Genomic DNA, 12,971 nt, shown 5'->3' with positions numbered 1-12,971 from the left:
AAGAAATGTACAGGAAGAGGTGGGATGGGGGGAGTGGGAGACCCTCATTACAGGTGAACAACAAAGCACTGGTCTAATATATCTAGGGGTGCAGAGAGACACATGCACATTCTTCTCCTGGGGAGACACTGCCAGCCAGTTTGGTCTTCTGAAAGGAAGTTCTGACTCTCAGCTAGCCTGGGTGCAAATCACTGGTAGGACTAAGGCGGAGCAGTACCTTGTTAGACAAGATGGCATCTCGTTACTTGAGTCTATGCTCTAGAATGTGTGCTATGCTTTGGTATGTAAACCTTTGTTTCCAATAGCTCTGCCTGTTGTCATTTGAATCTCTGGTCTTTGCTAGTAGATATATGCTTGCTTTCTCTGGAACCCAGCCTAAGTGCTGTGGGTTGAGCACAGTGGTAATCCGAGGTAGAGCAGGTAAGCTGGGGTACACTTTTCCTTTGGGAGCAGCCAGTCTGTGAACTTCCAGTAGAGCAGGGCCTGGGAATTCCTGGGGATGCTCAGGGGTGGGGTGTGCCTATTGCTAGCCTGCAGAGGGCAGTAGAGCTCATGTGGGCTGAGAGGGGCAGGCTGGTGCCGCCACTGGCTGCTGGTGCCAGTGAGCTGATGCTGGCAGAGGCAGACAGGGCTTCCACATGTGAAGGGGAAGCAGTAGCAAGATGCCTCACAGGCCTGGGTATCCCAAGAAGCCTCCCACCCACCAAGCGCTGATAGAAGACCCCACCCAGTCCCCAAGCATCACCCTCTGAAGGAAGGGATTATAAAACAGGGGAGCTCCCCTCCTCCAGGGAAACATGGTCCTGCACCCCTACCAAGCCCCAGCTCTCTGTGCTAGGGAGATTTATAGGCATATCCCCTCTGCTAGCGCTGTCTCCTGGAGATGTGGAGTGCCCTGTTCTCCTCCACCAGGGGTGCACAGGGAATGGCTCCAGGCAGCATGGGAAGAGTTAAGCCCAATAGGGGGTTCTGGTTCTTTCTTTCATCCCCTCGGAGCTGTGAGGCCACCCTGGAGTCCCTCTAGTCTTGTCTGTGCATCGCTGAGTGACTCCCTTGGGTTGGGGGCAGGATCCCTGCAGACCAAATTATCCCAACTGCTACTTCTGGACTTTGTGTTAAGGGGGGAGGTTTATGCAGCTAGATGCAGCGCCAGCACCTGGGGGATATTAACAAGGAGCTGCCTTTAATCCTTTCTCTCGTTCACATAAAACTCTACTACCTAAATGAACAAGCAGTAAAACACACCCTGAAACAATCTGCCTGAGTCTGTAAAGCCACTCACTGCTTTGGGATTGTTTCCTTCCTATGAATGGGTTTTGCTGTAAATTACAGCTCTGCACACATTCCCTTGGGCCCAGCGAGCCTCGTCAGAGAAGCCAGCTCTGATTGGTGTCTGGCTCCCCCAGCCCCTAATTGAAGCCAAATGTGCAAGATGTGGGATTGTGGGACGTTGGCTGGGGCCCAGGAATCCGCAGAATGCCCCGGCGCTCGGCGGCGTCTTGCATCAGCCGGCAGAAGTTCGCGCTCGGCCGGGAAAAGGAATCTGCGGCCCCACTCCGGCGCGTCTTGGGGTAAGTGCTGCGGGGCCAGGAGCCCAGCCGCCCAAGACTCCGGGCTGCCCCAGCGCGGCGGGGCGAGGGCAGAGCCCGCGAGCGGCCGGCCGGCGGGCCCCGAAGTTTTGGGAGAAGTTGCGGGAGGTGGGGACGAGCCCTCTCCAAGGGAACGTTCTGCTGGGGGAACGGGGCGCTGCGGGCCAGGCCGGCTGGGGGCGGGATCCCCGCCCCGGCTCCAGCGCGTCCCCTGCCTGCCGCGTGCGGAAACTCCCCAAGGTCCCGCCGCGCCTCTACCCCCGCCTGGAGCGCGGACAGGGCACGGCCGCCCGCGAGCCGGGCTGTGTCCCCCGGGCCTAGTGGAGGGGAGCCCAGGGTACCCGGAGCCCCTCCAGGGGGGCAGCGGGGTTGCCGAGGCTAGCGGTGAGCGGGCTGCGTGGCCCTGCCCGCTCGGTGCCGAGCCGCGGCCCCAGATGCTCCGCGCAGCGCCGGGTAACGGGGCCGCTGGAGCCCCGCTCCCGCAGACGGCGAATTGTAGCCAGAACAGACTACAGCTCCCAGCATGCATCGGGCCAGCCCGCCACTGCAGACCACGGCGCCTGTGGCGCTGCTTTCCGGGGACTTGTGGTCTTCGGACCGCTCTGTCCTGTGGAAGTGTAACACTGCTGCAAAAACCCAGACCTCATTCTGGGCTACATTAGCAGGGGGAGTGTTCTAAGCGAGACAGGGGCAGTAATTTGGCGGCTCTACTCCGGGCAGATATAGCCTCAGCTGCAGTACTATGTCCAGTCCTGGGCTCCATATTTCAGGAAAGATGTGGACAAACTGGAGAGAGTCCAGAGAAGAGCAACAAAAATGATTAAAGGTCTAGACAACATGACTATGAGGGATGACCGAAAAAATTGGGTTTGTTTAGTCTGGACAAGAGAAGACTGAGAGGGGGCATAATAACAGTTTTCAAGTATGTAAAAGTTTGTTTACAAGGCAGAGGGAGAAAAATTGTTCTTGTTAACCTCTGAGGATAGGACAAGAAGCAATGGGTTTAAATTGCAGCAAGGGTGGTTTAGGTTGGACATTAGGAAAAATTTTATAACTCAAAGTGGTTGAACCCTGGAATAAATTGCCTAGGGAGGTTGTGGAATTGCTGTCATGGGAGATTTTTAAGAGCAGGTTAGACAAACACCTGTCAGGGATGGTCTGCATAATACTTAGTCTTACCCTGAGTGCAAGGGACTGGATTAGATGACCTCCCTTCAAGTCCTACACTTCTACGATAAATATCTTTGGGGCTCTACAGCTCCCAGCTCTGCCGTGTCTGAGGTTTCCATAGTGTCTAACAGGGGAAGCGCCTGGTCTATGGAGGAGCTGTGCCAGTCCTCAGCATGGCCTGTGAAACATTGGCTAGCCTGTTACTGTGAGCCTTTGTCACGGAGTCAGCCCTTGTCACTCCATACAAAGTCAGTCAGGACACTGATAGGAGCATGCCTCCTCTGTCTGAGCATACTGTCTCTAGGGCAAGAAGCTTTGACCTTCCTGGGTCTGACCTCAGAGCATTCAGCATCCCCTTTCTCACAGAGCAGTTCCCGCATGAGTGTACCCGGGCGGGGCTCCTGGGGAAGCCGGAGGGCCCTGCAGCCCAACTCTGCAGTCAGACATGACTCCCAGCCAGCTGGCAGAACAGAAGGTTCAGTAGTCAGGCACACAGCACAGGACAGAACCCACCGGGACAGAAACCAGTGACCTCCAGCCAAGTCTATCTTGGGGAAGGGAAACCAGAGCCAGGGCTCTGGTCCTTCCCCTGTGCCCCAAGCCAGCTGAGAGTGACTTGCTTCCAGCTATCTGGCCCCGCCCTGCCTATTGCTCCTCCTCTGGCCTTTGTCTCGCTTCCTGGGCCAAGTGTCACCTGGTCACATCCCCCTTCTGGATTTTGGGTTATGAAAGGGCAGCTATAGCATCGGTGCAGGCAGCTGGAGCAACCCCTGCAAAAGTCACACACCCTTATTCCCACCACCTGACATTGGTGCAATACACAGGGAAACTGAGGCACACACCGCACCCATACAAAACAGGAAGACTCATATAGGCTCACATACAGTGTAACAAAGGAAAATCCCCACTTTGTCACATCTCTCTCCCCTTTGAGACTGAACTGAATGGGGTCACTTTAGCCAGTCACTTTCAGGCCTCCCTCTCCGGGACAAAGAATCAGCTATAACATTTGCACTCCCCTTAACATGGACCACCTCCATCTCATAATCCTGGAAGGACAGACTCCACCTCTGGAGCTTCGCATTGGCCCCTCTCATCTGGTGCAGCCATGGCAGGGTGAGTGGTCCGTGTACACAGTGATGGTCTTGAGCTTCCGATAGGCCACATGGAATCGGATCGATCCATCTTTCCTGGGGACCAGCACCACAGGAGAGGCCCCCAGAGCTGGTGGATGGCTGAATCACCCCTAAAGCCAGCATGTCTCTGACCTCTCCCTCCAGGGCCTGTGCTGTGTTCCCCATTACTCTGAATGGGGAACACCTGAGGGAAGGCCAGCTCCTATCTCCACCCAGTGGACAGCTCAGTTAGTGAGCCTAGGCCGGTTGGAAAACCGCTGTTGGTACAAATGTACAAATAGATAAGCTATTACCAGCAGGAGAGTGGGGTGGGGGGAGGTATTTTTTCATGCTTTGTGTGTATAAAAAGATCTTCTACACTTTCCACAGTATGCATCCGATGAAGTGAGCTGTAGCTCACGAAAGCTTATGCTCAAATAAATTGGTTAGTCTCTAAGGTGCCACAAGTACTCCTTTTCTTTTTGGTACAAATGCAGCATCTCTCTGATCTCTGCCTGCTGGGCAGGGGTTAGCTGGTCAGAGAGTGAAACTGATTCCACCAAGGGGCCGGCTCCGGTCTCAGGGAAAAGACCCACCGGGGCTCTTCCCCCTTCTCCCACTGGCCACACATGGCCAGTACCAGCCTCTCCCTGTCACAGTATGGCTTCATCATGTTGACTTGGTCCCCTCAGTGGCTGTGAGCCTGGTTGGGCAGTTCCACCACATCGTTCTCCTCATTCAGCTGCTTGATGACCTTGGAGGGCCCATCCCAGGCAGCTTTCAGCTTATTCTTCCTTTCCAGGATGAAAACCCACACCTGGTCCCTGGTGCCATAGGCTGAGTGGTCATACCAGACTTTCTGCCTCCCTTGGGCCCTGGCTAGGTTCTCCCTGGCAGGACCCATGAGCTCAGTGACCTTTGCCCAGAAAGTCAGTACATACTCCACCACTGATTCTCCATTGCGGGAGGCCTTTCCCCCCCTTCGTCCCTCACCAAGTCCAGGGCCACCTTCTGAAAAGGCTCCTCTATGACAAGGCTGCCTTATCCTTGTCCCAGGCCATTTGCACCTGTGGACAAGACAGCCCTGGTTGGTAGCTGTCCACCCGGGTGTGGTTGCCCACACGAAGCTGGGGTCTCCGATCCCCTTAGGCTCAGCTTTGCCCCTGCTGTCCCAGTGAGGGCCGGCAGCAAGCCTGCTGCTTTGCTCACAGAATCAGAGCCAGCATGAGCCATCTCCCCTGTGTGCAGGGGGGCAGGGACCATCTCTCTGTCTCATTTAGCTCCAGGGCTCTGTTTACAGACAGGCAGGTATCCTGAGCCTAGAAGCGCCTTCCTCCTGCCAGCCAGGTCATTTGCATTTTCACTGACCACTTCAGTCTCAGCCGATTGGTTTCCTGGATTCAAATCCTTGGCTGTTACAGGAGCAGGGCCTGGATCCTGACCCAAATAGACAGTCATTCCCCAACAGGAGGTCACCGCCGATATCTTGGAGAACCCCAACTACCAGCCAGTCTGATCCCTCCTGTGTCTGCACAGGGATCTGGGCCATAGGCAGGGCGAGGGCCTTCATCCCTGGGCCCTTCACCCAGGTCACACAGCCCCTCAGCATCTGGTGAGGCTGCACCACCCAGGGCCTGACAACAGTTTTCTCTGTCCCAGGGTCTCTCCACCCCAGAAATGTCTCCCCATTGACCACCACCTTCCACTTCCACTGGGGGGTCCAAGGGTCCTGAGCCCAGGAGAGTACATATATGCTGGGCCCAGGAGTGAGAGCCAGTCTGCCATCCTGCCTATCTAGCTAAAGAGCTCTATGGCCTTGGGACCCAGGAAGGGGGCTAGACACCAAAGCCTTTCCGCAGGTCCAGCCTCTTTCCAATTGCCAACCTTCGCAAAGGCTGCGAGATGGGCATCTATATCTCCCTTCTCCTTAACCTGGGGCAGCAATTTAGGGTTGAGGTTCCCTGCAGAATTGGCACCCCGGAGTCCATCCCCAGTCACCTCTGGATAGGTCCCTCTGCCTCTCAGCTCTGCCATCTCCAGTTCCTGCTGCCTCTTTCTCCTGCTGTTCTACTTCATGCCTTCCCTGTCTCTCATGGTCCTCTGACTCCTTCAAACTCAGCTCCAATTCCATCTGTCTCAGATCCACTGACTGGGAACTTGGTGGAGACCCCCTGCCGGTCAGGGACACAGGTCTCCGGGACACCTGGCTGCTCCCAGCCTGGTTTGTGGCCCCAGATGGGTCAGGAACTGGTGCGGGCCTGGGGCTGCCTAGCTGCTCCCAGCCTCTCTCCCGCCCCAAGCTGGGTAAGAAACCGGCTCCTTAGAGCGATCCTCCTCTTCCAACTAAGCAATCAGCTGTGCCTTAGTGAGCTTTCCAATGCGCAGCCGTCTTTCTCTGCACAGCTCCACAATGTCCTTCTTAAGGAGATGGTGATAGGCCATCTCCACGCTGTTCCCAAGTGGTCACAGACTCACAGGCCTGTGCTCTCTCAGCTCCCTGTGAGGAACCCCTTCAGTGTGACAGCCCTTTTCGGGGGCCCACCTCTCAGGGTTAATCCGTAGGCTCCTCCTGGAACCACACCTCTCGTTGCCTCCAGCACACCTGGCTCTCGCCGTCACACCCCTTTGTTTTACTGCTCCCCAGTCACTTACTGCAGGATGCTCTGTCTGTAGGGTGTAGTTTATTCCACCTTTGCCACCAGTTTTCACGGAGTCACTGGGGTGATGCTCTGGAACTACTCCATACGAAGCCAGTCAGGACTCTGGTGGAAGCATGCCTCCTCTCTGGGCATACTGTTTCCAGGGCAAGAAGCTTACACAGCTTCGACCTTCCTGGGTCTGACGTTGGAGCATTCAGCATCCCCTTTCTCACCATGTGCTGCCCGCAGTGAGTCCGCCCAGGTTGGGCTCCTGGGGAAGCCAGAGGGCCCTGCAGCCCAATTCTGCAGTAGACGTGACTCCCAGCCAGCTGGCAAAAAAGCAAGACTCATATAGGCTCACATACAACATAAGAAGGGAAAATCTCCACTTCGTCACAGCCCTGTCCTAGGCACTAGAGCAGGGGAGCTGTGCGCTCTGTTCAGGGCGGGTGGGTTGTAAGGAGAAGATGGACATGAGATAACAAACCCACCTCCAACCAGCCCCTCCACTGAGCCTCGGGCAGCTGGGCCCAGAGCCTCAAAGGTATCTAGGTGCCTAGCTCTCATCCATTTCAATAGGCATCAAAATACCTGTGAGGGGCTGGGCCCTGCTCTCTTGTGAGTGCTGGGGGTGCTGCATGGACACTTCCTGCTCATTTACTAACCTGAGAGCTGGACGGGATGGCATGTGGGCAAAGGCAGGGTCGGGCATGCTCCTAGACTGGATGCGTGTGCTCTCTCTAATGCCAATAAGCCCGGTCTGCATTCCCAGGGAGGCTGGGAGGCCTGCCCTTGGCCTGCAGGATGGGGGTGTTTCACTGGAGCTGTGCTTGTAGGTGGGTGAGAATTGGACCCTGTCAGGTCTGCAGACCTCTCCTGTTCAGGGCTTTTCCTTTCAGTGTGTGCTAACCAGTGCCTGTGCTAGGGCCTCTGCACACAGCCCCAGAGGGACAACGTAGGGGTGTGTGTGAGATCCAGCCACCCCAAATGTGTGCCACAAGCCAGTGGCAGTGGCTGACATATGCAGCGCTTCTCAGTCTGTGAAGCAGACCACAGCCTCCAGTGGCCATGAGTGGCAAAACCTTGTTCATGGTGTTCCCCCAACATGGGAATAATATAAATCAGTGCTGGGATCTGTTATAGGTTGGGGTGGGAGGTCACTGCCCAGGTTGCTGGGGGGCTTGTGCAAAGAGTCCTCACCTCACCTGCTCATGGGGCACAATCAGCAGGGAGATCTGGGGAGAGAGGGAGGGAGGTCCCTGCTCCAATGCCATTAGTTCAGCTGTTCCCATCTCCAACCCCCCAGCCCCCCTGCAGTTAATTCAGCCCCCCATTCCCACTCCATCCTCTTTCCCATACAGCGAAGTCAGCAGTCTCACGCTGGCACCAATTCAATATTTACCCCCAACCCCCTCCATAAAACTAAGCCAACCTCCACCCTGGTCAATGCAATTAATTCAGCCCTGGCCTGACCTCTCTGTCAGGCTCCATAGCTGCTGCCTGCAGGGGTGCTGGGCCCCTGCTTCCCACTCCCCCAGAGGTCAGAGACCGAGAGCCTGGCAGCCCAGGAGCCTGCTGGTGGCTCCCACATTGGGAGCGTGGAGAGAGAAGGCTGGGCTGCATCACCAGGGAGCGGGAGGGGGAGCCAGCAGTTCAGGGTCTGTTCATTTCCTGCACCGTCCCTGTTCTTCTTTGGATAATGTAGCAGCCCAACCACCTCCCCTCCCTCCCCGCCCAGAAAAACCTAGGGGCACCTGCAGGTCACTCCCTTTGATCCCCTCTTGGCTCCAGGGGAAGGGCTACTGGAAGAGGGTCTCCTCTGCCTTTTCCCCTCCCTGCTGGTCAGCAGTTGCTGCTCCCTGCTCCTGTGAATGTGGCATAGCAGGAGGGCCAGAGACTGAGCTGCAGTGGGAATGCCCGTTTGAGAGGCCTGCCAATTGTGGCGAGCAGGATGGTGTGCTGCTGTGCACCCAGCAGTGCCACCCCATCTGAGGAAGTTTTCAGCTTGTGGTAGAGCTGGATGTGATACTATGCACAGCAAGTGTCTCAGCCGGTAACAGGAGCCAAGCTAATTGTGGGCATTAAATGCAGCAACTCTCAGTTGTCTGGACTCTCGTACATTCTAAGGCCAGCAGGAACCTACGATACCTAGTCTGACTCATGCCTACCCCATGGCAGTCACCCCGATTCCTGCACTGCTGATGGAGCTAAAATAGATCTTTTGGAAAGATACCCCCAGTCTTCATCTTCAAACGGTCCATGTAAGTTGTGCTGAGGGTTAATCACTTTCCCTTAAAAACATGCACCTTATTTCCCCTTTGAACTGTGACTGCAGCATCCATCTGCTGGATCTTTCTGCCTGTGTCTGCTAGATTAAAGAGAGCCTCTGTCACAGTTCAGGGCTGGCTGCACCTCTGCCCCTTCCTGGCCTCTCTGAATTCAACCCTGGAGGTGTCAGGCCTAGTGTCTTTACTTATTCTGGTGTGGAATCGTGCAATTCTCCGCTCTTAGACCTGGCCTTGGGCTACAGGACCCTGTGTATCAACTGTGCATACCCAGCAGGTCCTACTGCAATTGGCACCTGCAGTTCTTCCCTGCAGGAGCCTTTGACCAGTGCTGAATACAGTAACTAGACAGCTATCTCAATCAAACCTATTGTTTGTTTTAGCTGTAGGAACAAAGCATATAGAGAGAAAGGATTGTAAAAACAATGCACAGTCCGCAAACATGGCTTGCTCACAAAAAGCCCTTCCATCCTGGAACAGTGACAGTGGCACTTCAGATAAATTCCCCAGAAACGACTCCATTCTTGAGAGAGTCCCTTTTAAAGCCTCTCTAGCTCTCTTGATTTTCTGATTCCTTTTCTGATCCTGGCGTTGTCTGTCTCAAATGTTTGCTTGAGCCATGTATGGATATTTCTTTTCTTCCTGTTTGTTTTTCCGTCCAGCTCCCCCTAAATCAATTAAACCAGTATATTCATACAGCAAACACCCCAATAGCCACATCAACATACAGTATCCGTAAACTGTTACAGGGCAACTCCAATTCCATCACGCCCTGTACTATCAGAAATCTTTCCCATGTAGATACTTATAGATCAGGGATGGTCAAACTTTTTGGCCAGAGGGCCACATCTGGGTATGGAAATTGTATGGCGAGCCATGAATGCTCATGAAATTGGGAGTTGGGGTGTGGGAGGGGGTGAGGGCTCTAGCTGGAGGTGCAGGCTCTGGGGTTGAGCCAGAAATGAAGAGTTCAGGGTGCAGGAGGCAGTTCCGGGCAGGGGGTTGAGGGGTGTGGGCTCTGGCGTGGGGCTGGGAGTGAGGGATTGGGGTTGCAGGAGGGGGCTCCAGGCTGGGACTGAGGGGTTTGGAGGGTGGGAGAGGGATCGGGGCTGGGGCAGGGGGTTGGGGCCCAGGAGGGGGGCAGGGGCTCAGGCTCCGGGCAGCACTTACCTCAAGCAGCTCCCGGAAACAAGGGCATGTCCCCACTCCGGCTCCTACGTATAGGGGCAGCCAGGGGGCTCTGCATGCTGCCCCTGCTCCAAGTGCGCTGCAGGGGCAGCTCCTGTAGAGAGGCAACACGCAGAGCTGTCTGGCCACACCTCTGCTTAGGAGTCAGAGGGGGGACATGCCACTACTTCTGGGAGCTGTGTGGAGCCATGGCATACGTGGAGTGGGGACAACTCCCAACCCCGCTCCCCAGCTGGAGCGCTGGAGTGGGGCAAGCCCTGGACCCTGTTACCCGGCGGGAGCTTGAGGGCTGAATTAAAATGTCTGGAGGGCCGGATGTGGCCCCCCAGCCGTAGTTTGCCCATCCCTGATCTAGTCTGACCTCCTGTATAACACAGGCCAGAGATCTGCCCCACAATAGTTCCTAGAGGGGATCCTTTAGAAAACATCCAATCTTGGTCAGTGATGGAGAAGCCACCATAGTCCTTGGTAAATTGTTCCAATGGTTAATTACTCTCACCATTAAAAATTTACACCTTATTTCCAGTCTTAATTTGTCTAGCTTCATCTTCCAGCCATTGGCTTGTGTTCTACCTTTGTCTGTTAGATATCCTTGCTGAAGTGTGGACCCAGAACTGGGCACTGTATCAGTATGGTCTCATCAGTGCTATATGCAGAAGTAGTATCAGCTCCCTACTCCATATCCCCTTGTTTCTACCTCCAAGAATGGCATTTACATTCTTAGCCACAGCGTCGCACTAGGATAACAAACTGAACATGAGCTCCACCATGACATTTATGTGCCTTCCAGAGTCATTGCTTTCTGGGATACAGCACTCCATCCTGAGTAAGTATTTAAGTATTACCTACATTCTTTGCTCTTAGATGGAGAGCCTTACACTTGGCTGTATTAAAATGCATGAGTTTTTACATTACACTCATTTTACCAAGTGATCCAAATAACTCTATATCAGTTACCTGTCCTGGTTGCCATATACCAACCCACCAGTCTTTGTGTCAGCTGCAAACTTTATCAGCACTGAGTTTTCTTCTTCTAGATCATTGATCAAAACCCAGTCTCTTCAGGGTACAATTGGGTGAGATCTGTCAGCCAGTTTTAACCCATTTAATATGCAACATAATGATCTTGTATTGTGCTAATTTTCTAATCAGAATGTTGTGCATTACTAAGCCAAACACGTCCAAGTATATTACATCAATACAGTTAATTTGACCAAACAGCCTTGTAATCTTGTCAAAGACCAATATCAAGTTCCTCCAAAGTCCCAATTTCCATGAAACTATGTTAATTAGTATCACTTATATTTCTATCCTGTAACTCTTTCTTGATCGTCCTGGAGCAGCCATTCCATGATTTTTCCCAGGATCAGTGCCAGGCTAACCAGCCTACTTGGGTTGTCCTGTTTACCCCATTTTAAATAGTGGCACATTAACTTTCTTCCAGTCCTCTCGAACTTCCTAATTGTCCAAGATGTATTAAAAATTAATATCAGTGCTCAGGAAAGCGCCTCAAGCAACTTTTTAAAACTCTTGGGTGGAAGACTGGATGTCTTTCTAAAAGATCTGCTGTAGCTCAGACAGAAATTATGGGCTTCGTGCAGGAATCTCTGGATGAAATTTCCCAGTCTGGGTTCTACAGGTCAGACTAGATATCACAATGGTTGTCTGGCCTTAAAATCTGTAGCTTCATGAAGTTAGCCAGACCTGCTGATTTTATCTTTAGTAGATGTGGTTTCATAGAATATCAGGGTTGGAAGGGACCTCAGGAGGTCATCTAGTCCAACCCCCTGCTCAAAACAGGACCAATCTCCAACTAAATAATACCAGCCTGGGCTTTGTCAAGCCTGACCTTAAAAACTTCAAAGGAAGGAGATTCCATCACTTCGCTAGGTAACGCATTTCAGTGCTTCACCACCCACCTAAACCTCCCCCACTGCAACTTGAGACCATTACTCCTCGTTCTGTCATCTGCTACTACTGAGAACAGTCTAGATCCATCCTCTTTGGAACCCCCTTTCAGGTAGTTGAAAGCAGCTATCAAATCCTGGCACATTCTTCTCTTCCGCAGACTAAACAATCCCAGTTCCCTCAGCCACTCCTCATAAGTCATGTGTTCCAGCCCCCTAATCATTTTTGTTGCACTCCGCTGGACGCTTTCCAATTTTTCCACATCCTTCTTATAGTGTGGGACCCAAAACTGGACACAGTACTCCAGAGGAGGCCTCACCAATGTCGAATAGAGGGGAACGATCACGTCCCTCGATCTGCTGGCAATGCCCCTACTTATACATCCCAAAATGCCATTGGCCTTCTTGGCAACAAGGGCACACTGTAGACTCATATCCAGTTTCTCATCTATTGTAACCCCTAGGTCCTTTTCTGCAGTACTGCTGCCTAGCCATTCAATCGCTAGTCTGTAGCGGTGCATGGGATTCTTCTGTCCTAGTCCTCTGCACTTGTCCTTGTCGAACCTCATGCGATTTCTATTAGCCCAATCCTCTAATTTGTCTAGGTCCCTCTGTATCTTATCCCTACCCTTCACCGTATCTACCTCTCCTCCCAGTTCGGTGTCATCTGCAAACTTGCTGAGGGTACAGTCCACGCCATCCTCCAGATCATTGATGAAGATATTGAACAAAACCGGCCCCAGGACCGACACTTGGGGCACTCTGCATGATACTGGCTGCCAACTAGACATGGAGCCATTGATCACTACCCATTGAGCCCGACAATCTAGCCAGCTTTCTATCCACTTTATAGTCCATTCATCCAGCCCATACTTCTTTAACTTGCTGGCAAGAATACTGTGGGAGACCATATCAAAAGCTTTGCTAAAGTCAAGGAATAACACATCCACTGCTTTCCCCTCATCCACAGAGCCAGTTATCTCATCATAGAAGGCAATCAGGTTGGTCAGGCATGACTTGCCCATGGTGAATCCATGCTGACTGTTCCTGATCACTTTCGTCTCCTCCAAGTGCTTCA

The 12,971-nt window shown here is 53.3% G+C and overlaps 1 protein-coding gene across 1 annotated transcript in view; it reads left to right on the top strand.

Moving 5' to 3' along the window:
* Window positions 1-1,449: 1,449 nt before the first annotated feature.
* The window catches only part of DDR2 (discoidin domain receptor tyrosine kinase 2), a 160,072-nt gene continuing 148,550 nt past the window's right edge, over window positions 1,450-12,971 (top strand). Inside the window, exon 1 of the mRNA XM_077823838.1 lies at window positions 1,450-1,571. The gene's annotated coding sequence lies outside the window, so the exon portion shown is untranslated. The remainder of the gene's footprint in view (window positions 1,572-12,971) is intronic.

This window comes from Eretmochelys imbricata, chromosome 8 (genome assembly GCF_965152235.1).
Source record: "Eretmochelys imbricata isolate rEreImb1 chromosome 8, rEreImb1.hap1, whole genome shotgun sequence".
Taxonomy (NCBI): domain Eukaryota; kingdom Metazoa; phylum Chordata; order Testudines; family Cheloniidae; genus Eretmochelys; species Eretmochelys imbricata.
This window is presented reverse-complemented; position numbering and strand designations above follow the sequence as displayed.